Consider the following 26788-nt stretch of genomic DNA (forward strand, 5'->3'; position numbering starts at 1 on the left):
TATCTGCATCTTCCTGTAACTTAAGGTCTTCATCGTCACTGCTAATCACCTAGCCAATCTTTATGTCAAACATACACTTACTTATCACACCTCCTCCACTCTCCACCGAACCCACTCCATATTCACATCTATATTTTTTTTGTGAATAACACAAACAATTAGGGACACAGCACTGATCCCTGTAGTACACCGGGAACACTGGTCTCCAGGCACACAAACAGCCTTCTCCCACCACCCTATGCGTTCTGCCACCAAGACAATTTTCGTCATAACTTGTCAAGTTATCATTAATATTGTGAGATTTTACTTTATTTTTCAGTTTCCCAGGTGGAATTTTTTTCAAAGGCCTTCCTACACAACAAAACTATCCACCTCCTCAAACCAATTCAATCAAACCCATTGCTTGTGACTTCCCCCTGATAAAGTCATGATGATTATCCCTGATCAAACCTTGTGACTCTGATTGGAGTTCAATTTTCTCCTTCACTATATTCTCCAGTAGTTTCCTTAACAGTGATCTAATACTCGCTCGTCTATAGTTACCTGGTCTGTCTCTCCCACCCTTACTGGGAAGTGGAATCGTATTCGCAGTTCTCCAGTTCTCTGGCACCTCCCCTATGGTCCGATTCTAATTAAAATATTCAATCAGGGTCTCTCCTCACTTGACCCCAAAAGCCGACTGTGATACAACTCATTCGGACATGGAAATTGGTCCAAATTTATACAGAACAAAACCTCAAATCTCCGCGCGTATTTTACATCAATCTGTTCAAGAATTTTACAATCCATCTTCTTGCATTCTGTACCTTCATCCTCCTTCTCCAAAGTAAAATAGATGTGAATGTCTCATGTAACAATCCATCAATGTTCTCCAGCTTGACACACATATTACCCCTTTGGTTTCTAATGGACACTAGCTGTTTGCTGATTATTCTGTTCTACTTGTCCGTGGAGAATATCGTGGGATTCTCCCTGATCTCGCCTACTTGTACTTCTCCATGTCCCTCTGTTATTCAGTCCCCGCTATGTTTCTAAGTTTCACTGCAATCACCTCTCATGTTTTGAAACTCGAGATCACAGGCTGAGTTTCCACATCAGACAATCTTACCATTTTAGGGATTCCTCTGGATGATACCTTTTGCGTTTCCTTTATAGTCAATATATTCTTTCTTAGATTGGGACTCCGAATGATACACAATACTCTAAGTTTAGTCTCACACAGCACTCGATACAACTGGTTCACTACATCCTCTATATTCCAATTACATTCACAAGAATGTAAACGTAATTTTTACTTACTCATTTGCATATATTCTTCCCAATACCTCTCGCTTTAACTTTTTTTATGAGCTTACTCTGTAAATTCTTAAAAAAAAGCTCCTGAATATCCAACTCCACATTATCCATTGGTTCTTCATTGCCTAAGTCTCCAGGAATCATCTTGAAATCATTCCAAAAAATGTTTGCCACTTCTGGTTTTTCTTCCATCGGTACATTCTCACACTCCCCAGTTATGTTATTACCTTCTAAATATCTAGTAGCATGTTCTTTGTAATCGAGTCCAACAGATACCCGACTGCGGATGACAAGATAACTGGTCTGTAGTTCATCACTCTCCAAATTCATCCTTTCTTAAAGTGTTGGATGACATTTATAACCTTTGCCTTATCCAGATTGGCTAAATGACTTTCGGGAATGTGTCGGAAAATCAAGTGAAAATCCGCAATGCAATCAACATGTCTGTTGCTGCTTCCTCTGAAATTCTTGTATGAATTACACCTAGTCTGTCAGATTTATAAATACTCAATCCAGCTTTCTTTTCAAAGATGACCCCAACACTGATAAGAATGATCTTAGACTTTACTTACACAAGTCCCATGGTCACTTGGTATTTCTGGAAGAATTTCTGGACATTCTTCCATGAAGATAGACACAAAGAAACTGTTTCTTTTCCCTGCGATTTCTCTGTTCTCTGCAATAAATTATCCTGAACGCACACCAACTGTTCCACATTAGACCTTGTTTTTATTTTGTTTCATACATTGATAGACACTTTTTAGCAGTCTTTATGTTTTTCTTTCGTTTGCACGCTCTTTCTCTTTTTGATTTTCTTCTCAGTTTCTTGGTCATCCTTTGCTGGTTCCGACATTTCTCAGTGCTCGACATAATGTTAACGCAAACCATCTCACACGTGGTCACGAAATCCATTTTTCCCAGCATCAGCATTCAATTGGGTTAACACAGTTTAGATATAATTTAAACAGTATAGAATTACTGCAGTCGCCACAAACGTGAATATCTAATTTCCTGTTTTATCACATGCCCAGCATTTGTCTTGCGGCTTTCACTTTGCTGTAAAACTCCCATCAATGTTTGCTCCTCCTTGCTTTTTTTGCGCTCCACCTTACTAGATTCTGTGGAATCTGCGCGACGTGGACTCTGGGGATATTAATGGTAGAGATCATCTCGCCACATCATTTATGATCTTCTCAAACATTAATTTCTCCAGATCTCCTTTTATGCTGATGGAATAGAGAAAGCCAATGAACTTTCAATAATGCTCTGTATTCCCCCAGAGAGCTGAGACAGGTCTAAGCTTGGTGGGAACCTTACAACAGGCTGGTAAAGTGTTGCTGCTGCTGTACAGGACCTTAGTGAGATCACATCTGGAGTAGTGTGTACAGAAATAATTTCTTCAATGAAGGAAGGATGTTGTTATATTGGAAGCAGCTCAGAGATGGTTCCCTCAGCTGATTTCTGCAATGAAGGTGCTAGCTTATAACGAAAGGGTGATCAGGTTGACCCAGTAGCCATTGGAGTTTACAAAAATTAAAGAGTGTCCTATTTCAACACAGATGACAGAAGGAGTCAACAAGTGAAGCAAATTAGGTAGATAGTGGAGGAATCCATTCTGTTCTCCAGCCTGTTACACAGGAACAACAGGAGGATATTCAGGCATTCGACCCTGTTACACCAAAACAGGACGAGGCTATTTAAGACAATTATTAGATTCTATTGTTGAGGACATTTGCAAAGTTAAACCACAATGCATCGGAGTCAACATGTTTTTACAAAGGATAAATCGAGTTTGAAGTGTTTGCTTGAGTTACTTAAAGATGTGACAAGCAAGGTGAATAGTAGGATTCCTGGAGCCTGATGTACATTTACAGAAGGAGGCCAATCAGCCCCTCGAGTCTATAACACTGGACCCAGAGTAGGCCATGCTGCACCAGTATCCTGTTACACAGCAACAGGATCAGTTCATTCAGCCAACTCAAGTCTGTAACATAGGAACTGGATGCGGTCATACAGTGACTGGAGATTGTTACACTTGGATAACAGGAGGCCATTCAGACCAACCGAGTCTATTTCAAGGGAGTTGGATAAGGACAAAAACTATCTGACACTTCTTTCATGAGAAAGGAAGAGGTAATTCAGACGCATGTCTGTTGTATGGGAACAAGAGAAGACCAATCACTCCCTCGGTCCCATCTCCGGGATACATGAGGAGACCATTCAGTATCTCCACCTGTTATGGGGACGTATGAGAAGCCCAATCAGCCCCTCAAAATGTTAAACAGCAACAGGAGGATTCCATAATCCCCCAATCCCCTAACGCATCAACGGGAGAAGGTCATTCTGGCCTTGGAAACATCAGCATTGGAACACCAGAAAGACGTCAGCCCATCGATTTTGTACACCAGCAGGATGATGAGTCATAAAGCCACACATGCCTCAAACAGTAATTGGAGCAGATCTCTTAAAAACGTGTGCCCATTAAACAGGAATTAAAAGAAAACGTCATGGTTTTCAAAAGGGAAGAAATTATAATAACTGTATACATTTGGGAGTAAAACGCAATGATAAACTATTGTTATTTAAGACAATTAGTAGATTCTATTGTTGAGGACATTTGCAAAGTTAAACCACAATGCATCGGAGTCAACATGTTTTTACAAAGGATAAATCGAGTTTGAAGTGTTTGCTTGAGTTACTTAAAGATGTGACAAGCAAGGTGAATAGTAGGATTCCTGGAGATGGAATGTATCTGGTCTTTCTGAAGGCATTGGATGTGTCGCTTCTCCAAAGAGTAAGTGGTAAGATCAGACAACATGGGTTTGGGAGTAATTTATTAGCTTGTACTGAGGATTGGTTAACCAACAAAATGCAGTCAGATGGAATAAATGTGTCCTTTTATTTTGGCAAATGCAATTTGTGGTGTGCCATTGATTTCAGTTCTCATTTGCGATCGATAGCATTACTGTACTCGGTTGACGAGATAGAAAATACGATACCACATTGTCAGATGACACTAACATTGGTGGGAAATTACTTCGGAATGATAATGCAAGAGATTTAAAAATGACATGGATAGGTTAGGTGAATGGGCCAACATTTGGCAAGGAAAATTTAAGTGAGTAAATATGGGGCTATTCAAGTTGGCCAGCATAATATAAAGACAAATTATTATTTAAATGGAGAGAAAGTTCAAATTTCTTAGGTGCAGAGGGATCTGGGTGCCTGCTTGCATATCGCAGAAAACCTGCTTGCGGGTACTTCAAGTAATGAGAAATGCAAGCATAATTTCAGCGTTTATTTGTAAAAGGATAGAGTAGAAAGGTAGGGAGTGTTGCTGTAGCTATGCAAGGCATTCGTGAAGCTGCAACTGCAGTACAGTTTGGGTGTCCTACAGAATGAGGTATTTGCATTGTAGGCAATTCAGAAGAGCTTCATTAGATTGATTCCATATTTGAAGTGTTTGTCTTATGAAGAGAAATTGAGCAGTTTAGGCCTATACTCTCGAGTTTATAATAATGAAAGGAGATTTCATTGAGATCTATAAAATGCTAAATGTAATTGAAGGTGTAGGTGTGGAGAGGATTTTCTTTCCGGTGGCACAATCTACAACAAGAGACTAGGGTTTAGGATGGAGAGATGGCAGGAAAGTGGAACAGAGGCCGCGTTGACATCAGCCTTATCGAGGGGTTGGATTCCTCACAGATGCTCCTTGTTCTTATTAAACCCCTTCGACTGTGTTGCACAGGAATGGGGGAGGACTGGGTATCACACTGGAAGCAGGCACTAAGGATACATCAGTCTCAATCAGTTAGACAGAACGTAACCAGTAGGGTCACACAGTGACCAGCGCTGGGTTCTCAACTATTTACAATCTATATTAATGATCAGGAGGATGGAATAGATACACAGGTGCTGGGTTTCGCGTTGTCGCTGTGATAAGCAAGCGATTAAATTATCAAGAGAGGGTGGGTGAAGAGTCTGCAGATAGATTCAGAAAGGTAAAGGCAATAGATAATAGTTTGGCAGGTCGGATTTAACATGATATAACCTGCCATTTCATTTACAGGAATAATGGAAGGCAGTATGTGACTGAAATGGAGAGGGATTACAGGACTAAATGATACTGTGTACTGGGGGTGGGGGGTGAGGGGGGGTTCACTCAGACCCGTTCAGACATGGGAGGTTTTGCTCCATCCCTGATCGTCTGCTCCTTGACACTCCAAGTGACCCCATTGCTCTCCGTACACATGGAATTCTTTGATGGGGTTGATTGCTGATGGGGATGATGTTTTGAAATGTGCATCAAGGGGATGGCCTTATCCAAGATATATTCATTTCTTTCTACGTGGAGACTCGATTACGATTAGAATGGCTGACTGCTTCTGAATGAAGAAGCCGTGACTGCTGCCAGGACAGTGGGTTTTCACCAACATGATGTACTGTACATGGGCACACTGTAACATTAATATAGAGAGAGCTCCTTCAGTTCCTCTACCTCTCCCTATTGACATAGTTACTCCGCAGATGCGATGTACACCATGGGAATCCCACTATACTGGATACACCTGGCAGCTCCCTGCTGTGGGAGAAACAATGTGTTGACCTCATCCACCATATACATCCTCCGTCACCGTATGGTGACACTGATGTTGAGATACTGGGACATGTTGGTTATGTCACCTAGTCCTGTCTGGAAAGTTCTGAATCAGAGAAGCTGAATGAAACTGTGACCCTAACAGCCACTTGCAGTACCGTCCTCCACCTGGTGTGAAGCTGCAGGTCATGTTGAAGGAGGTGACACCGCTCTGTGACCAGCTCCTTGTTCAATCATGGTCCCCTCACACTTTGATCCTTGGTTAGGTGGAGCTTGGGAAGCTGTTGCTGGAAAACACAGGGTGGATACAGCAGATCCCTTTCCCCACACACACTCACTCCGTGGTTTCAGAGCTTCTCCTCTCTGCAGCCTCTGCTCTGTTTGTTGATCATGTTACAGACCCAGATGTTGTTACTACAGTCCCTATGCTCCATCCCGAGTTGGGTCACCAAATCCTCAGGTCTCCCTGAATATCTGAGGCAGCTGACAGCACAACCTCCAGCAAACCATTCCCCAACCCTTCCACTAACTTTTCAATAACAGGGGTCAATCAGAAACCCCTCGGCTACAGATCCCCGCAAAATATTTTAAGAAGGCCGCTTAGACCCAAACATTTCCTTATTTTGAATATAGATGGGAAGTGTGCGTTCCAGATATGTTGTGACTGGTCAAACCACTCGACATTAAGGAAAATATAAGATAATCGATTCAAATGATTTAGGTAAAATCCAATCAAAGAAAAGAACATTTTGGAATAGCTTATATGTTGGAAAACTTACACAACAATAGATATCGTACCTTCTTGGCATACACTGCTTGACACAAAGATATATTCAAATACAGATTCTTACATGCAATTTTCCTATCCAGGAGAAATCAACATCAACAAGAGATCTCAACGAGAAAAGCAGCTAGGGATCATGCATTGAAACTCCCAACCCTTCTGGGATCCCCAACAGCTTCTGAATGCTGCAGCTAAAAACCAAACGAGAAGACCTGGTCTGTGAGAGCTGGCCACTGCCCTTCGATTGTTACCACCATTTAATGAAACCTAAAGGCCTCCTCAGTTATTTACTTAAACTGCGTTCAGTCAGCAGTTCTGCACCTCTGCATTTATAACCTCGCTTCAAAAACAACCTAAGAGAAAATAACCTCCTTACAGTGATAGTATAATCACAACTCCTCCTTTAATAAAATGATCCATCAATATACATAGATGGATTAATTTTAGACCTCCTAATCGTCCTCTATTTGGAGACTGAAATGCATATATAGGTAAAAACAATGACTGCAGATGCTGGAAACCAGATTCTGGATTAGTAGTGCTGGAAGAGAACAGCAGATCAGGCAGCATCCGAGGAGCAGTAAAGTCGACGTTTCGGGCAAAAGCCCTTCATCAGGAATACAGGCAGAGAGCCTGAAGGGTGGAGAGATAAGTGAGAGGAAGGTGGGAGTGGCGAGAAAGTAGCATAGAGTACAATAGGTGAGTGGGGGAGGGGATGAAGGTGATAGGTCGGGGGAAGGGTGGAGTGGATAAGTAGAAAATAAGTTAGGTAGGTAAGACAAGTCATGGAGACAGTGCTGAGCTGGAAGCTTGGAACTGGGGTGAGGTGGGGGAAGGGGAAATGTGTAAACTGTTCAAGTCCACATTGATGCCCTGTGGCTGAAGTGTTCTGAGGCGAAAGATGAGGCGTTCTTCCTCCAGGCTTCTGGTGGTGAGGGAGCGGTGGTGAAGAATGCCCAGGACCTCCATGTCCTCGGCAGAGTGGGAGGGGTAGGTGAAATTTTGGGGTCACAGGGCGGTGTGGTTGATCGATGCGGGTGTCCCGGAGATGTTCCCTAAAGTGCTCTGCTAGGAGACGTCCAGACTCCCCAATGTAGAGGAAACCGCATGACGAAGGCTCCTTTAGGGCCTTGGATGGAGGTGAGGGAGGAGGTGTGGGCGCAAGGTTTGCAATTCCTGCAGTGGCAGGGGAAGGTGCCAAGATGGGAGGGTGGGTTGCAGCGGGGTGTGGACCAAACCAGGTAGTCACGGAGGGAACGGTCTTTGCGGAAGGCAGAAAGGGGTGCTGAGGGAAATATATCCCTTGTGGTGGGGTCCGTTGGGAGGTGGCGGAAATGTCGGCGGATGACTTGTTTTATGCGAAGGTTGCTAGGGTAGCAGGTGAGCACCAGGGGCGTTCTGTCCTTGTTACGGTTGGAAGGGTGAGGTCTGAGGGCGGAGGAGCGGGATGTGGATGAGATGCGTTGGAGGGCATCTTTAACGATGTGGGAAGGGAAATAGCGGTCTCTAAAGAATAAGGCCATCTGGTGTGTTCTGTGGTGGAACTGGTCCTCCTGGGAGCAGATACGGCGGAGGCGGAGGAATTGGGAATACTGGATGGCATTTTTGCAAGAGGTAGGGTGGGAAGAGGTGTAATCCAGGTAGCTGTGGGAGTCGGTGGATGTGTAAAAATGTTGGTGTCAAGTCGGTCGTCATTAATGGAGATGGGGAGGTCCACGAAGGGAAGGGAGGTGTCAGAGATGGTCCAGGTAAATTTAAGGTCAGGGTGGAATGTGTTGCTGAAGTTGATGAATTGCTCAACCTCCTCGCGGGAGCACGAGGTGGCACCAATTCAGTCATCAATGTAGCGGAGGAAGAGGTGCATATATATATTACATTGACTCTGAACATACAAATGTTTACAACTAGATTCGATTTCAGTCATTTTACTCCTGCCACAGAATGCCTTTGTCTTTCTTCATCCAAGTCTCCACAACGTGTCAAAACTTAGGTTTTCTCGCCCTGTCACCTGTATAATTTCAAATTTAATGACAGCAATAATAAGCTCAGTCGAAACAGACTGGTATTTTTCTCCCTAAACTTCTCCAAAAAACTTTAAGGGGTCACAATCAGTGATATATATTTGTCTCATGTATGTTATTCGCAATTTAAATGCTGAAATGTTGTAACGCCAACACCAAGCTCAAAGCCTCCTTCCCCATTGTGGAATAAATCTGTTTATGTTTCCACTGGACACTCCAACCACACGTTACATAATGGAGCACTTCTCATCTCTCCAATACTCCCTCTGAATGACATAGCTCCTCATGTCGCAGCATAAAAGAATTAATACTTCTGTACCTCTTAATGCTGTAACCTCTTTACCCACTACTACTGGCCTATGCCAGTAAACCTTACTCTCACCCGGATATGTTTTAAGAAGATCTCGCACATTCTTCTCATCCCTCACAGAAACCAAGCTTTGATTTCTGAAATCAATCATCATCATCATCAGCCATTGCAGTTTCTAATCTTGCCATTGTAACTCTGCTCTTCCACTCAAGTTCTCACGACTGCAGGATGTGAATTGTGGAATTTCTCCAAAATAAGAATCTCTCTAAGAGTGCCATAACTTTGCTCTGTTGTTGATACTCTTCCCCACCTTTCAAAATTACTTTGTTAGATTTTTTCAAACTCAATGTGCTTTTAACCACGGATGCTATTTTAGATTCCTGAAACACTGTCTGTCGGCTTCTGACACAAGCTCATATGCACTTCAGAAGGCTTTCTTCACCTCCTCCTCCTCCCCAGACACTGCCTCCGATAGGGATGCAAATACCTATCAGCTTTGTTTGAATCAACTAAATCCACATGTTCACTGGGCACTGCATTTGTTTAGCCACTTTCTGAAATGAAATTAAAAAGGCTCCCCCATCATTCTCATCAAATTTAGATAATGTTTGGATGTATTTAAACAGATCCTCATCAAGCCTTTGGCTCCTATCGGGTTGCTCATCCTCACTATCCTCCTCATCCAGCCTACCATCTACTTTCATCACCACCTCCTCTGTCAATTTTCCTCTCTAATTACTAATCTTTGAAATTGAATCTCTCTGCTTTTCTTCTTTCTTTTTCTCTCTTTCTTCTTCATTTTCTGTTCTTTTATTACTACACTTCATCATAATTCAAACAGTTTCAGTTCCTTCTCATGTTCACAGTGCCTCATTTGAAATTGAATTCTAGCCATTTCCAAAGACTCTGATGGCGTTTCCACCAAATGTAATTGCCGAGCTGTAGCTGTAATTATCTCTCATTTTCGCACAGACAAACGCAACCCCAACTCCAGCTTGTCTGCCAATTCCTACAGCTTTGCTTTCATTACCTTTTGTAAAACCCCCAACTTCACTTCTTTCACACCCAGAGAACTCTCAGTGATTGAAAGAACCTTTATACACAAAATACTGTTTAAACCAACCGAATTCAACATCCGGAACAAAAGACACTAACAGCTACCATACGCGACCTTTGAACCCAATGGCCTCCTTGTGCGTACTCTCCAGTGTCTGCATGAGCTTATTCTGGATTCGCTGGTTTTCTCCCACAATATAAAAGTGTGCATGTCAGGTGAATTGGCCATGCTATATTGTTTGTAGTTTTCAGGGATGTGTGGGGTAGGAGTCTTTGTCGGGGTAAATGTGTAATAATAGGGTCGAGGAATGGGTCTGGGTAGGTTACTCCTCGGAGGATCGGTGTGGACCTGTCGGGTTGAATGGCCTTTTTGCACACTGCAGGAACTGTAATTCTAAATCCAATTTGGTGTTACCGATTTAGAACCAGACAAGAGTCCCCAGTTTGCTATAGATGAACCAGACTGCCTCAAACTATTTTAAGGAGGGAGCTTGGTTGCGAACCTTTTCTTATTTTAATGTAGATGTGAAGTGGGTGTTCCAGATGTGATGCTACTCGTCAAACCACTCACCATTAATTAAAACACAATATATTTAAACACTCTAATGAAAAGCCATACAAAATGAAGAGGATTTTAGTATAACTTAACTATTGGAAACCTTAACCGAATAATGGATACAGTACCTTCTACAAATGAACTGTTCCAATATACTAACATCACCTAAACACACTCCATGGTAAAAAGGAACATTCAGGCATACAGTTCTCCAATCCAGGAGGAAACAGCATCAAGTGAAGCTTCAGAGAGAATAACAGCTAGGGATAATTCACTAAAACTCCCAACCCTTCTGGGACGCAAGCACCTGGTGACTTACAGCTGTAAGGAAATAACTAGAAAGCCTGGTCTATGCGAGCTGGCCATTGTTACTACTATTTATTAAAAACCCTAAAAGTCTCGAACGTTATTTACTTGAGCCGTTTTCAGTAGGCAGTTTGGCTTTAAGACCTCTTGTTAAAAAAAGAGAAAATAACCTTTTTTTTAAAAAAGTGACAGTATTATCACACAATTTAGATGCCTGGTCCTTTACCCAATGGGCTTCCTCATGGTAAAGATCGCAAGGTTACCTGAGTGGGGCAAACACAGGTACAGCCCAAGTTACAAGGATGTGTCTCATAAATTCTTAAACACGCCTGTCCATGGACCATCACATGGGACATACCAGGAAGTGAAAAACAGACTGACACACACCATTTCACTGTTTCTGAGCTACACAATGCCAGCACTCGATACACTAGGGCGATAAAACCCAAGGCCAGGGAATCATACAGAGGGACGGAGGGATTCACATTAAAGACAAAAACAGGCTGTTAATTAACTGGGAGGAGGTTGTGAAAATATGGGGTAAAAAGACAGAGCAGTGGGACTGACTGGAGAAGTAAGATCTTCGAAAGTAAAATTACAAGAATGAGAAAATTGAATAAAGGCATTGTCAGATCAGCTGAAATAGTTTGTAACATCAAATTCTGAATCTGATTGACAGAACATCACAAACAACATAAACTGGGACAAGATGACAGCCCAGCATGGAGAGCTGTGCAGAGCAGGCTAGTGTGTTGCTCACTAAACTGCACTATCTCTCCAGCATGGAGAGCATTGCAAACTTTACGATCATATGCTAACTATACTCGCATCAGATTACTATCTCCAATGGGAAGGTTTGCTCTGTCTGTGTGTGTGTGTGTTCATCAGAGAGTGAGACAGAGTGCGGGTGCGTGCGCGATTGGCGTGGTTGAATGCGAAACTCATTGTTTGAGAAGGAACACACGTGAAGGAAACTATTTTAAATACGAACAACTGGCAGGCTTTTGGATAATCGACAGAGAGAGAACGAGAGAAGTTTCATGGACAGATGAGGTAAAGTGTTTGAGAATGTCAAAATAAAGGCATTGCCAGACACAATAGCAATGTACATCGGCATGCACATGAATGACAGATGGATGGGAGTTTGGTGTGAGGTCGAATCAGATTTGCTTCGGCAGGTTTGAAGCCGGGAGCGTCAGCAGCAGATTAATAACTTCATTCAGACTGTATCTTATAACTCAAGGTTCAAACAGGAGATGGAATAAGCCTGTGAGATACATTGTGGAGTGATGAGTGTTTCAAATGAGTATTTATAAATGGTCAGGAATCAGCTCATGGTCAAAGGGATCACCCACAGTTATGACTCGTCTGCTTCAGCCGCAGATATTGGCCAGGGATGGGATGAAAACACTGGAAAAAAATGGAGTTTGTAACCAGAACAGTAGACAGTGACCTCCATGCTCTTAATATTTAAATAACAAAGGCAAAGATACAATATATTGCGGTTCTCCGCTGAAACTGAGTTGGTCAACATAGAGACCCATGAGTAACATTGCCAGAGCAGAGGGAGACAGTAATTAAGCACCTTCATTGATGTAGTTAGTAGTGGTCTGTAGAGTAAATATCTGGATTCAGAGTTTCAACAGGAACAATAATAGTAGCCAGAAGTGTAGACTATATGAAAGAACAGAAATACAGTCATAACTGGTTTATAGAAAACAATCTGGACAGTGACACTTACCAGGAACACCAACGATAGCCAGGAAACGATAATAAAAATATTGAATAATGAGAAGAGTGTAATAGATCCGCAATGATAATGACAACCAATAAAGTGCTGAAAGATACCAAACATAATCGGATAAACTCCTGTCTATTGTTGGAACATTCCAGTCTAATGTTCCCAGATTCTGATCTCTCCGCCCCCTCTCTCTGGATCTGCTGATCCCTGTCAGTGCTGTTGGTGATTGTCCCGCTCATGTTATGGGATAACACATTGAATGGCGCCCATTTATCGTTAACAGATGGAAATCTTCCACTGGGATAATTAGAATCCATGAAGACTGGCATTAAGCACAGTCACTGAACAAATGGGATCAGTTAACTAGTTCTATACATCACTTTTCATATCACTATAAAAGGGAACATTTACTGGTTTTGGATGGAATGGATAAGGGTAGCTGAGGGATGAACCATAAATCTTTCAATTGTTTAATCATTTCTTTACTTGCAAACGAGAATATGAACAGAACACCGCAGGGGTCTATATATGTTCCACTCTGTTCATGAAAGGATCGGCTACATAAAAAAAAACGTCGGGTGGGCAAGTTTCTAGATACCTTAACACAAAGTATGATACTTATTATCCGGTGTGGGGCTACTCCTGGTTTTAATGCCCTGTTTTCAAATCCTTTCATAACCTTGAGACAGAGCACTGAGACTGCTGCTCAGGAACAGGCCAAAGCAATTCTGTCCCTATGGGCCTCTTACAGAAGGAATGGAGAAGGCCATTCAGTCCATATTAACCTGTTGCTACTTGAAAAGGTGGAACACGGGAACATTAGCACATTTTGCCAACAAAATCATTCAAAATAAAAGGATTTGTCGCTGCAGCTGTATGAGGTGTCACTGAGAGGGCACCTGGAGGACATTGTATTATTTGTGTTTCGGTAACTGAGAAGGGATGGACCTCCGTCAGATACAGTTGAACGGCTGCTCGTAATCCACGGGTTGCTGTGTCATTTAATGTATCATGGCTGTTAGACAGGGGCAGGAGGAACCTATGCAGCCTCTCGAGCCTGTTCCAGAGGGGCAGGAAATGTTTATTTAACATTTCAAGTCTGTTACACGTAAGTATTAGTTTTAAACTAGTTATGGAATAGGAAAGACCTGATGTAAACATTAAAGTTCTAACTTTGAATATGGCCAACTTTGAAAGCGTTAGGCGAGCCCTCTGAAAGGCTGATTGCGATATGCTATTCACAGGTAAAGGGATGGTTGGAAAATGCAAGGCCATCAAAACTTGAATTCAGAGAGTCCAGAGCCAACGTGTTCCTATTAGTGAGATGGGCAAGGCTGTGGGTGCAGGGAGTGCTGGATGGCTAGATATATTGATGCTCTGGTCAAAGTAATGAAGGAGGCATATGTCAGGTAAACAGAGCTGAAATCAAGTGAATCCCCAGAGGGGTATAAGGGCAGTAAGTGTATAGTCACCGGTGAAATTGGGCCAGAAAAAATGTGAACACGGGTTGGCTTTAGAAATAGGGTTAATGAGATATTGACGAAACTCTACAAATCTTTTAGTGGCAAAAGATTAACTAGGGAGAAAATAGGGCACCTTAAAGATCAGTAAGGCTACCTATGTGTTGAATCACAAGAGATGGGAAAGACATAAAACAAGGATTTCTTCTCAGTATTTAATGTGGAGAATGTTACAAGAGTGAGAAAATGAAGAAATGCATAGTGATATCTTGAAAAGTATCTATATTACAAGGAGATGTTGGACATTGTAAAACACATAAATGTGAACAAATCCCTGGGACCTGATCAGTTGGATCCCAGAATATTGTGGGAAGCTTGGAAAGGGATTGCTCAGCCTTTGCTGATATATCTGTATCATTGATGTCCACAGGTGAGGTGTCAAAAGACTGGAGAGCTGCTAACATAGTGTCATTATTTAAGAAAGGAACGAAAAACCAGGTAACTGTAGACTGGTGAGCGTGACGTCAATGGTGACTAAATTGTTGGAGGGGACTTTGCGGGAAAGGATGTATATGCATTTTGAAGGTCAAGGACTGATGAGGGCTTTGTACATTGGAGATCACGTCTCACTGACTCGGTGGAAATTTGTGATGAAGTGATGAAGATGATTGATGAAGGCAGGACAGTGGATGTTGTCTTTATGGAATTCAGTAAACAAAGCAAAATGATCTACATGGTAGACTGGTTAACAAGGTTAGACTGCCAGGGATCCAGGGACAGCTCGCCATTTAGATCCAATATTTTCTCGAATATTGGAGACAGGGCGCGACAGTGGACATTTGTTCATTGAACTGGAGACCTGTGACCAGTGGTGTGCCACAAAAGTCAATAGTGAGTCCACTGACTCTTGTCTCTTATACAAATCATTTGCATTTGAGTATATGAAGTATGGTCAGTAAGTTTGTAGATAATTCCAAATTTGGTGGTGTAGTCGATAGTGAAGAATGATATCCCAGATCAAAGTGGAAACTTGATTAGGTGAGCCGAGGGGTCGCAGATGGAGTGAAATTTAGTTAAATGTGAGGTGTTGCACTTTGGCAAGACAAATCAGGGCAAGACATGTAGGTAGGGTCCTGTCGAAATTTGCCAATCAAAGAGAACGCCATTGAAATTATAGAATCCCTACAGTGAGGAAACAGGATTTCCGGTTCATCGAGGCCACACCGACTCTCTGAACAGTATCCCACTGGACAAACCCCTACCCTATCCCTCTGAGCCTATATTTTCCATGGCTAATCCACATCGCCCACACATCCGTGGGTACTTGGGGCAATTTACCATGGCCAATCTACACTTGCCTGTATATCTTTGTACTGTGGGAGGAAAACGTAGCACCCAGAAGAAACTCACGCAGACACGGGGAGAATGTGCAAACTCCACACAGGCAGTCATTCAAGGATAGAATTAAACCCAGATCGTTGTGCTCTGAAGCAGCAATTCTAGCCACTGAGCTACTGTGTCACCTGGTGGTGCAGGTTCTCCGTTCCTTGAAAGTGCCGTCACAGGTAGACAGTGCAGTGAAGAAGCACTCGGTGATCTTCCCTTTATTGGTGCGTATTTTGAGTCTATGCGTTTGCATGACATGTTGCATCTGTACAGGACATTGGTTTGGCCACATTTGTAATACTGCCTTTAATTCTGGTCACCAGAAAGATGTTGTCAATCTTGAAAGGGTGCAGAAGAAATTTAAAAGAATGTTGCAGGCGTTGGAGAGTTTGAGCTACAGGGAGAGTTTGAATAGGCTGGGAGTATTTTCAAGTGTTGAGGCTGAGGGGTGATCTTAAAGAGGTTGATAAAATCATGAGGGGCATAGATAAGGTAAACAGTCAACGTCTATTCCCCAGCATAGGCAAGTCGAAAATTACAGGACAAAGGTTTAAAGTGAGAGGAGAAATATTTATAAAGGGAAATGAGGTACAACACTTTCAAAGAGAGACTGCTGTGTGTATGGATTGAGCACCCAAAAGAGGTGGTGGAGGCAGACACAGTTACACCATTTAAAAGGCACTTTAATGGGTACGTACATGGGAAGTGTTTAGAGGCATATGGCCAAGTGCTGGCAAGGGGGACGAGATAAATTTAGGATATTTGTTCAGAATGGACGACTGGATCGAAGGGTCTTTTTTCACGCTGTACATCACTGAGACTCTGTTGACTCTTGAATGTATAACACAGGAACAGGAGAAGGCTATTCAGGTTCTGAATTCTGTCAGTCAGCTTGTTTGCTCAATTACTGAGAGTCAAATACAAAAATACATCTTTCAGATTTTGGTGGTGTTTTACTGCTCAAGACTGGGACACAGGAACAGGAGGGAGTCACTCAACTGCTCGAGACTGGGACACAGGAATAGGAGGCAGACACTCAACTGCTCGAGAATGGGACACAGGAACAGGAGGGAGTCACTCAACTGCTCGAGACTGGGACACAGGAACAGGAAGCAGTCATTCAACCGCTCGAAACTAGGGCACAGGGATATCTGGAGGCTAGTGAGGTCCGAGGATCCTGTTACGCATGAACAGGAGGCGGTGACTCACTCCCCACCAGTATGGGACACTGGGAGAGAAGGGAAGTTTGCCCGTTACAAACAGAAATAGATGAATAAGTTGCATTCGTGGTCCACACAATCCTGCCCTACCATTCACTAGGACCACGGCTGATCTGATTGTGATTTTCTCATTCCATTTTACAGAGACTGTCCTCGCTGCAGCCTCTGCTCTATTTGTTGGTCATGTGGCAGACCCAGAGGCTGTAACAACAGTCACCCTGACTCATCCAGAGGGTCGGGTCTAATCGGATGAGTCAGGATTTGAAGGGTCCAATCACAAGAATGAAAACACAAAACAAAGGCATTGCCAGATGTTTCGTTCTCTCACATTCACAATCCAACTCACATAACCAGCCCATCCATTGTACGTTCAGGATGGAGCACTGTGTAGATCCGGCTAGCGAATTGCTGAATGCAACCCAGCAATGTTTAGAGTGGAACTCTGTGCAGCCCAGACCAATGCTTGATCTATAATCCTGTGCTAAATGTCCAGTTTGAGGAGCTGTGCAGATCCCACTGGTTCATTCATATATAACCTCGGGCTTTTGCATTGTTCGTTAACACTGTGTTAGATCACTGCCCAGTGTGGGGAAACTTGCAGCCGATGCTGGCAGTGACAGAATGTGCAGCTCCCATCCATTTACAGCTCTATATCTCCACTGTGCCTTGACAAGGGCCGCTGTGGGTGTGAAAATCATTGTAAAGGAGATATGTAAATGGAAACAGTTTAAATACGAATAGTTCTGATTCAGGCGCATACCACTCCAGTATTTAAACATAAAATAACTGAAATAATGTCCAGTGAGGTTTTGTGGATGGTGCAAAGAAGTTAGAGGTGGATGGTGATGTTATAGTGGTTGCGCTATAATCCTCCAAATAATCAATGCGAATGGGGGGAAAAAAGATGCAGGGAGACTGTGGAGACTTGCAGGAACAATAGGATTGTCATAATAGGTGACTTTAATTACACTAACGTAGACTGGGACATCCAGATTGTTAAGAACTTCGATGGAACGTAATATATTAAGTGTGTTCAGGAAAGTTTCCATAAGCAGCATATAGAGGGTCTTACTCGGGAAGGGACAAACTCACCTACTGTTGGGGCATAGGGCAGGATAGGTGACGGAGTTAAAGTGGGGGAGCATTTTGGGACTGGTGACTAAAATTGTCTGAATTTTAAAATAGTTATGGGAGGGACAGAATTGGTCCACAGATTCAATTTCTAAATTGGGGCGAGGCGCATTTGTTGGAATTAGACTGGGACTTGCAAAGGTTGATTGGAGTAGCTTGTTTCCAGGCAAAAGGATCTCTGGTAAGTGGGAGGCCTTTAAAAGTCAAGGTCTATATGTTCCTGTGAAGGTGAAGGGAAAGTGAGGCAGGAAGAGAGAACCCTGGATGACAAGAGATAATCAGGCTCTGACCAGCAAAAAAGGAGGCGTCGCTCAGGTACAGGCAGCTGGAATCAATGGAATCTCTGGAAAGACACAAGGGATACAGGAGTTTACTGAAGAAGGAAATCAGGAGGGCGAAAAGGGGGTACGACATAGCCTTGGCTGAGAAAGTGAGCATGGATCCAAAGATGTGCTTTCAGTATAGTAAAGAAAAAGAACGACTAGAGAGAAAATAGGACTCCTTAAAATCCAAAGTGGGCATTCATGTGTAAAACCACAAGAGATGGATGAGGTCCTCAAATTCCCCTCTGCGTTTACCATGAAGAAAGACATGAAGATCTGTGACCTTTGGGGGGGTTAGTTGTCATATCACAGTGGAGGTGCTGTTGGCCATATTAGAATGCATAAAGTCAAATAAATACAAATAAATCTCTTGGTCCTGACAAGATATATCCAAGAGCGCTGCAAGTGGCGAGAGAAGACAGGTCAGGGGCCAAGGTCCTGGAAGACTGGGCAGTAGCAAATGTTGTGCCCTTATTCAAGAAGGGCTGCAAATAAAAACCTGGGAAATATAGACCAGTAAACTTCACACCTGTTTTCGGTAAACCACTTGAGAAGCTTCTGAGAGATAAGATATGCATGCATTTGGAAAGACAGAGTTTGACTATGTGCATGACAGATCATGCCTTACGAAGTTTATTCGAGTTTTTTGAGAAAGTGACCAGGAAGGTTGACGAGGGCAGTGTGGTGGACATACTCTCCATGGATTTCAGTAAAGCCTTTGATAAGGTTCCACATGGTAGGCTGCTTGAGCAGGTTATATCGCATGGACTCCAAGATAATCTGGCAAATTGGTGACACAATAGGCTTGGCGTTAGGAAGCAAATGGCTATGGTGGAGGGATGCTTGTCGGACTGGAGGCCTGCGACTAGTGGAGTGCCTCAGGGGTCGGTACTGGGCCCATTGCTGTTTGTTATCTATATTAATGATTTGGACCAGAGTGCAAGGTTAGTAGGTTTGCAGATGACACTAAAATAGGAGGCCTCCAGTGCGGAACATTATCAGAAATTGCAGCAGTACCTTGATCGGCAGGGGGAGTGGGCTGAGAAAGAGCATGTGGAGTTTAATATAGATAAGTGTAACGTGTTGCATTTCGGAAAGTCAAATTCAGGTAGGAGTTTAACGATGAATGAGAGTGCCTTAAGGAGTGTAGTGGAACAAAAGAACATTAGAGATCAGGTCCACGGTTGTCTGAAATTTGAGTCACAGATACACAGGACAGTGAAGAAGGTTGTTGGCACACTGGCCTTCATCAGGGCATTGAGTATAGAAGTTGGTACATTATGTGTGAATTGTACAGGATGTTGGTAAGGCTGCAGTTGGAGCATTGGGTTCATGTTTTGTTCTCCTTGCTGCAGAAAGGATATTATTGAATTAGAAAGAGTGTAGAAGAAATTTCAGAGTTGTTTCCTGAGCTAAAGGGTTTAAGTTTTAGTGAGATTATGGACAGGTTAGAACTTATTTCTTTACAGCCTAGGAAACCAAAGGGGTTCTTATAGAAGTGTAGATCTTATCAAATTATGAGAGACGTGCATAGGGGTGAATATTTCAAGTTATTTTCGCAAGGTTGGGGAATCGAGGACTAGAGGACATCCGTTAATGCTTCGAGAAGAATAAAATAAAAATTAACCCGTAGGGGTAACTTTTTTACACAGATAATGGTACACATATGGACTGTGCTGCCAGTGGAAGTGGTTGAGGTGGGTACAATCACAACATTGAAAAGGCACTTGGACAAATACACAGATTGGAAAGGATTACAGTATACAGAGCAAGGGCAGAGAAATTGGATGAGTGTGGATGGACATTTTGTTCGGCATGGAACATCTGGGCAGAAGGGCATGTTTCCGGCTGTAGAACCGTATGACTGCAAATACGTGTGTTTTGGGATAGAAACAGGGAGGGGGAGACTGACAAAAATGTCATGGAAAGATATTTTCACTGTTTTCAGAATGCTTAAATGAAGACATTTCGATAGTATCATGCAGCACGGGTCAGTATTATGAAGAATTATGAGTGAATGGTATATAAGTGTGAGTTCAGGCGATGGAGAGTTTTGAATGAGCATTTGTCCTGCAGCTTTGCAACTAGGAAGGAGGACTGCAGAGTCTTCGACACATTGAGCTGTACAAAACAGTAATTTGTCTCAATTTCATTTTCATTGTGTGTGACAGAGGGATTGTCTGTACGAAGCTGAGCTAGTTTCCTGGTGCTATCTTATCGAACTCACCTCATTAGCTACCCACCCCACCCCATGGTGTCTCTCTCATTCAATACCAACCCGATTCTCCCACCCATCATGACTGGAGGTAGACACAGTCGCCTGGGTGCCCCTGGATATTCCGTGATCCCTGGCACTGGTGCCATCTTTCAAAGGCCAAGGAGCCTTCTCAGGTTGGTGCTGCCCTGCACAGATTACCCCGAGCATGGCATATAAGGGGCAATTACACCACGGTTTGTTGACAGAGCACGGCGGGCAGAGTGGATGGGCTAGTACAGAGGGGACAATTCCCTTCCCAGAGGGAGCCATACCACCAGAGCCACCGAGCATGGTCTGTGTTCACCACCCAGCTCAGTGCAATATCTGCGGCCTGAAGAAATATCCAGCAATACAGGACAACCATCAATAACATTCCCCACTCGAACAGGGTAAGTGTCACCGTATTCTCTCTGTTCCATCACAGTGACTGTATATCTGTTATAGCACCGATCCCCAAACAAGGCTCATGCTCCAACACGCTCACTGCAGCGCCTTCTCTCTCTCTCTCTCTCTCTCTCTCTCTCTCTCTCGTTTCGTTACCCTCTCCCCCCACCACCCCCATTACAGTTATAGAATATTCTGGAGAATGCCAATTCCTGATAATGTTCCAGTTTCAGGAAAATGGCAGTGCCCCAGTAGATAACACATAAGAGGAAGGAGTAGAGATGTACATTTTTCAAACCACACACAATTCAAACCACGCTGAGGTCATTCAGCCGTTCAAACTTGCTCTTGCATTTAATAAGGTCCGGCTGATCAGATGGTTTTCTCAGCTCCATATTACAGGAACTTTCAGTCATTCAACTTCCTGGGTTCCTGTCACTGACCAGACGGCACTCAGGCACTTTTACCCCAGTTTTCTTCAAGTGTCTGTTCGAGGGCATTTCCCATGTAATGCACTCTCCTAACAATATATTCCATCAGCTATATACTTTCATGCAACGGTCAGCATACTTTACACTGACCAAACAAAAATCTACACTTTTTTTTGGTTATAGATGTCCAATCACACTTAATAATTCTGGTTCTTTCACTTGACTCAACTTAATAATATTAAATCGAAGACAGCTTCTAAGCACGTCGTGTTATTAAATATAATTTCGAGCAGAGTACATTTTTACCCTCAGCCGTTATCTTGACCGTTATCTGAATTGTACCCTTTTCATTGTTATGAAAGTTTCTCTTGTCCTTTGCCTGTGACTGTTTCTGTCTGTAACAGTTGCTCTGTCGCCCCTCAGTTGGCTGGACGGCAGGTTTGTGGTGTAGAAGGAGGCCAACTGCGCAGGTTCAGTTCCTCACACTGACTGAGGTTACCATGAAGGGGATGCTCTCTCAACATCACCCCATCACCCGAGATGTGGTGACGCTCACGGTAAAGCAGAATGAGTGGTCTCTCTAATGAGAGTTCTTTGGGACTCTATTCTATCAATGTTAGCATTTTAATTTTAAAAAATAGCAATTTTATTGAAAAAGAGATTTTTAATATTATGATAACCCAATAACAACACAACTCAAATAACTGATCAAAATTACACTCATGTGCATGTACATACAAAATAAGTTAAAAGCACTAAATAGACAGAGAAAAAAACAAAAATAAACAATAAATAATGAATAAATAGTACAGTTCAGCATAACAAAACGACAGGTCTCGTTCTTCAAGAGCATTAACTGATACACGTTTTTATGTTCATAATTCTTCCTCGCTGGATAGTAGATTCATTAGACCATATCGTCATGGCTATATACACGCCCTTATTAATGTGACAGATAAACCTGTGTCGTGGTAATCCAAAAAGGGCTGCCATGTCTTATATAAATCTCTGTTTTTTGATGTACCACACTGGTGAGAAAGTCCAAAGGAATATTCTCCATGAGGAACTTACGACAAAACATTTTTCCTAGCACAGAAAGTAAGGATATAATTTTTCCTCATGTGCAACTCTGTAAAGTACCCTGGGCAGGCCCAGGAAAAGGAAAACCGGGTCCATCTCCAATTCATTCCCCAAGATCCACTCTATCACACCTAACACAGTGCTCCAATATATATGAAGCCTGCAGCAGGACAACACGCAATGAGTAAGAGTGCCTGTAGTCATTCTGCATTTACGACATGCTGAAGATAATCCCACTTTGCATTTTGAGAGACAATCTAGGGTCACATAGACCCTATGAACAATTTTCAACTGCATGGAATGGGTCCTATTACAGATCAAAACCCTTCGAGCATTTTCACAAATGTCCTCCCATGTCTTCGAGGTGTTCTGAACCCCAACTCTCTCTTGCAGACATCACAAAGCTGCACAGTCTCGTCTGAGGGGACACTCTCCAACTAATGATAAAGAGTACTGACAGAGAGTGCATTCTGAGCACTAAGCACCTGCTTCTCTCTATCGGATCTGTAAGAGTCTGTTAAAAGTGTATTTTTTAAAATCAAATCTCTGATTTGAAAAAAAAACAAACAGAAGAGGTCTCTACGAGGTAGTCCATACTTATGAATTATTTGATCAAATGATGTCATTCTTTCTTCCTCAAATAAAACTTCGTGGCTCAGTAGATCGCACTGCAGCCTCACAGCACGACGATCCAAAGATGTGCAGGTTAGATGAATTGGCTATTGATAAATTACCCATAGTGTTCAGGGATATAAAGGTTGGGGCATTAGTTAGGGTAAATATAGGATGGTAGGGGAATGGGTCTGGGTTGGTCGAAGTCGACTTGTTGGGCTCAAGGACCTGTTTCCACACTGTAGGGATTCTATTAATTCTAAATAACTGAAGCAAGCTACACCCCTGGCTTCCCACAGTTTAAACATGGAATCCATTATCCCCGGTTGACAACTTAGTATACCAATTATAGGGATAAGAAACAAGGTTTTGGCTGCATTGCTCTCGATCTGACTCATTGTCATTCATGCTTTAACTTTATTGATAATTATTGAGTTATGACAATACTCCACAAATGTTGTCATTTTGTCTAAGAACAACAGACTGAAAAGGGTTCACTTTGTCTGAGAGGGTTCAATATCTAACCGTATTGACGCTGAGTCCTCAATGGCTCAGACATGTCATAGGATAATAAAGAGCTTTATTGATAGCTTTTAATCTGGGAGATCTACTCCCCACAATCTGTGGGGTAGTTGCAATTTGGTTAGCTTGATAAAGAGTCGCTTATGGTGCCAAATAGAAGAGCTAATCCAGCCATTAAGTCTCCTAAATATCTGACTGGGAAACATCAAAGGAAGAATTCACATGGGGTATAGCAAATAAGGAAGGACATTCATTTTAATAACAGCTACCGACCTAGCCAGGATATTGGAAGTGCCTCCCATCTTTGAAGGTCTTGTTTTATTTTGTCAAACAAGTGGACACAGTTCACGTTAAATAAATGATCAAGGTCAGATGCAATGAATATACTAAAATAGGGAAACCACCCTCGTGACCATTGAAAAGGAAACATAGATTTGCCTTCAATATCAGGTATTTCCCTAAGACCTCCCATAGACTTGGCCACAAACTTTGTAAAATTAATCTTATAGCCCGAAAAGGCGACAAGCGAATTAATGCATTGCATCACGTGAGCTGCCGAAACTGTGGGATTTGACAAAAACATAAGACCCTCATCTGCATACAACATAATCTTATGTGACTTCTATCTTAATTCTGGGGCATGTATGTTGGGGTAATATTCCCAATTGTGCAGGATGCCACTGTGTCTAAGATTGTTGCAGGGATGGGGAAGAGATCAACCCTCATGTGGCATTTGTGCGGGTTAAAGGAGAAAATAAAATCCCTACTTGTGAGGTAGATCTGCCTCCAGGTATCCACCAGCTCTAACCCACTAATTACTTACATTATAACGAGGGTATTGCGGGACCTTTGGACATTCTGTCCACCGTGGGGCCATAAGACAGTCGATAACTCCTTCTACAATAATGTGCCACGATGCAAGATAACTTACTTTGGAAAATGCATCTTCCAGGATTTTAAGACGGTGTGCCAGGGGACAATAAACATAGTATTATTTCCCATAGTTCAAGACTTTTGGGAATGATGACCTTTCCGTGAGTGTCTAATACAATCTAGTAATTTAAATGGAAGATTCTTCTTCACTAGTATGGCTTCTCCCCTACTCCTAGTATTAAAAGACGAGAAATAAACCGGATCAAACCCACCCTGCTGTAACGTCAAATGTTCCTTGTCATCAAGGTGCATCTCCTGCAATAGGACAACATCCGACCTCTCTGTTTTAAGACCAGAAAGTACATTTTTTCTCTTGACTAGCAGATGGATCCCCTTAACAAGGACAGGTACAACATTTAATCACATCATTATCCAGAACACACCGTAGCAACATTTCAACTCTCGAGTTTCACATCGAATTACACATCGCTGATCATTAATGAAGAAAAGACTCATTGGGCCTAAAAATTGTACAAACTAAAACTACTAAAACGAACAAGCTCTCAAAACTTTCCAAAGCTGAACACATAAAAATCCAAAAAACGAAATAAAATCCAAAATGCCAATGACACTCGATTGGGGAATTTAACCCCCACCGCCCACTGGGGATGCTTACATATCTCAAAACTTTATCTTCTGCCCGCTACCAATATGGAATCCAGGGTAATTAACAACAAAAATCGGTCTTGAACTGCCCTTCGGTCGGAACTAAGTCATCACTACTACCTTTGCAACTCAATCCAGCTTGAGCTGCACCCCAGACACAAGCAATGAAAGAAAAAAGAGTAGTAATACTTATGAAGAAGTTCAAAATGAGTAACCTACCCATTCCTGGCTATAATTTAACACTGGTTAATAGCAGAAAAATCCAACAAAATTTCTTTAAGAGAGAAACAGGATTATCTAAATATCCAGCTTACTTTAAAATGTCCACAAAGTTTTCGCTTTCTCTGGAGAGTCAGACGAGTTCGTGGATCCATTGAAAGCAATACGGAGCACCGCTGGGTACCGTAACGAATATTGAATCCAGAATTCCATTTCTCTTCTCTTGATATCATCAAAATATTTTCTTTCCTGAATCACCGCCGCTGAAAAGTCCTGAAAGAACATAATACTGGAGCCCTCGTGAATTAAATCCATCGGATCTTTCCCCTGGCTTCTGGAAGATTCCATTAGTCTTTGTTTGTCCCCATAACTATGTAACCGAACAAGGACAGGATGAAGGCGTTTGTCTGAGTCTGACTTCCGCGCCGTAACCCGATGTACTTCCTCACTTTTCACAAGTCCCTCCTCAGTTTTGAAGTGAAGGATTCGCTGCAGCCAGTTCTTGAAAAAACTCAGCGGCTGACCACCTTCTGTCCGCTCCAGTAAACCGACGATGTGAATATTCTTCATCCTACCCCTGTTCTCGAGGTCGTCATCTTGTTCAGTTAAGGTGCAGACCTGTTTTTCAAGGGCGAGGATCCTCTCCCGAGAGGAATCGATCACGGTCTCTGTCGATGCAGTTCGGCGCTTGGCATCATCTGTTCTGTTTCCAAGGCTGTCAAGTTGCTGCTCATGTTTTTGGAGCACGGCTGAGAGCGGCTCTAGCCACTGCTGAACACTTCTTCAATCATGGCTTCAATCATTTCACGTAACTTGGTGAACTCAGTGACCAACGCCTGGTGAGTAACTGGGTCCATGGAACGAGCAGAGTGGGTTGCAGCTCCAGCCTCAGACATGCGACGGGTTCACCGTATGTTGGGACTTAGTCGATCCTTTCCCGTGTTTTGTCATTTCCACTTGATCAAACGGGATTAGTAAAGATTCTATCGTTCTTTTAGTGTTGAAATTTACATAAATGGATGGGATGGAGTGGGTTAGAGATTCACTTTGCCCGTGCGTTGATGCAGAGACCAGCAAAGCAGACCTTCTTGATCGCCGCCATCTTGTATTCCCCCTTAACATTTTATCGATATTATCATTTCATTTTGCATTATATTCCTGGAGTTTCTGAAGCCGTGTTATTTGATACCACTGTCTACATTTCCCCCAACACTGCACATTGCTGCCCATTCCTCGATAATCCTTGACTCTGTTGTTATTCATGAACCTTCCATCTGTGCCTCAAAAATATTCAATATTTCTGCCTCCAATGGTCTGTGGGGAAGAGTGTTCCAAAGACTCATAGCACTTTGAGAAAACAATTATAAACATTATGATCTGAGTGTGAGATTAGTTTTTTTGTGTCTCCTTATGTGAGAAAGGATATAATTACACTGGAAGCATTTCAGAGATATTTCATTTCACGTATTCCTGGGGTGAAGGGTTTATATTATGAAGGCTGTAACAGGTTACTCTTGGAATGAGAATGAAACATACAAGACCTTGATAAGTGTGGAT

Source organism: Chiloscyllium plagiosum, unplaced genomic scaffold (genome assembly GCF_037043375.1).
Source record: "Chiloscyllium plagiosum isolate Xiang-an unplaced genomic scaffold, Cpla_swu_hap1 HiC_scaffold_50, whole genome shotgun sequence".
In the NCBI taxonomy this organism is placed as follows: domain Eukaryota; kingdom Metazoa; phylum Chordata; class Chondrichthyes; order Orectolobiformes; family Hemiscylliidae; genus Chiloscyllium; species Chiloscyllium plagiosum.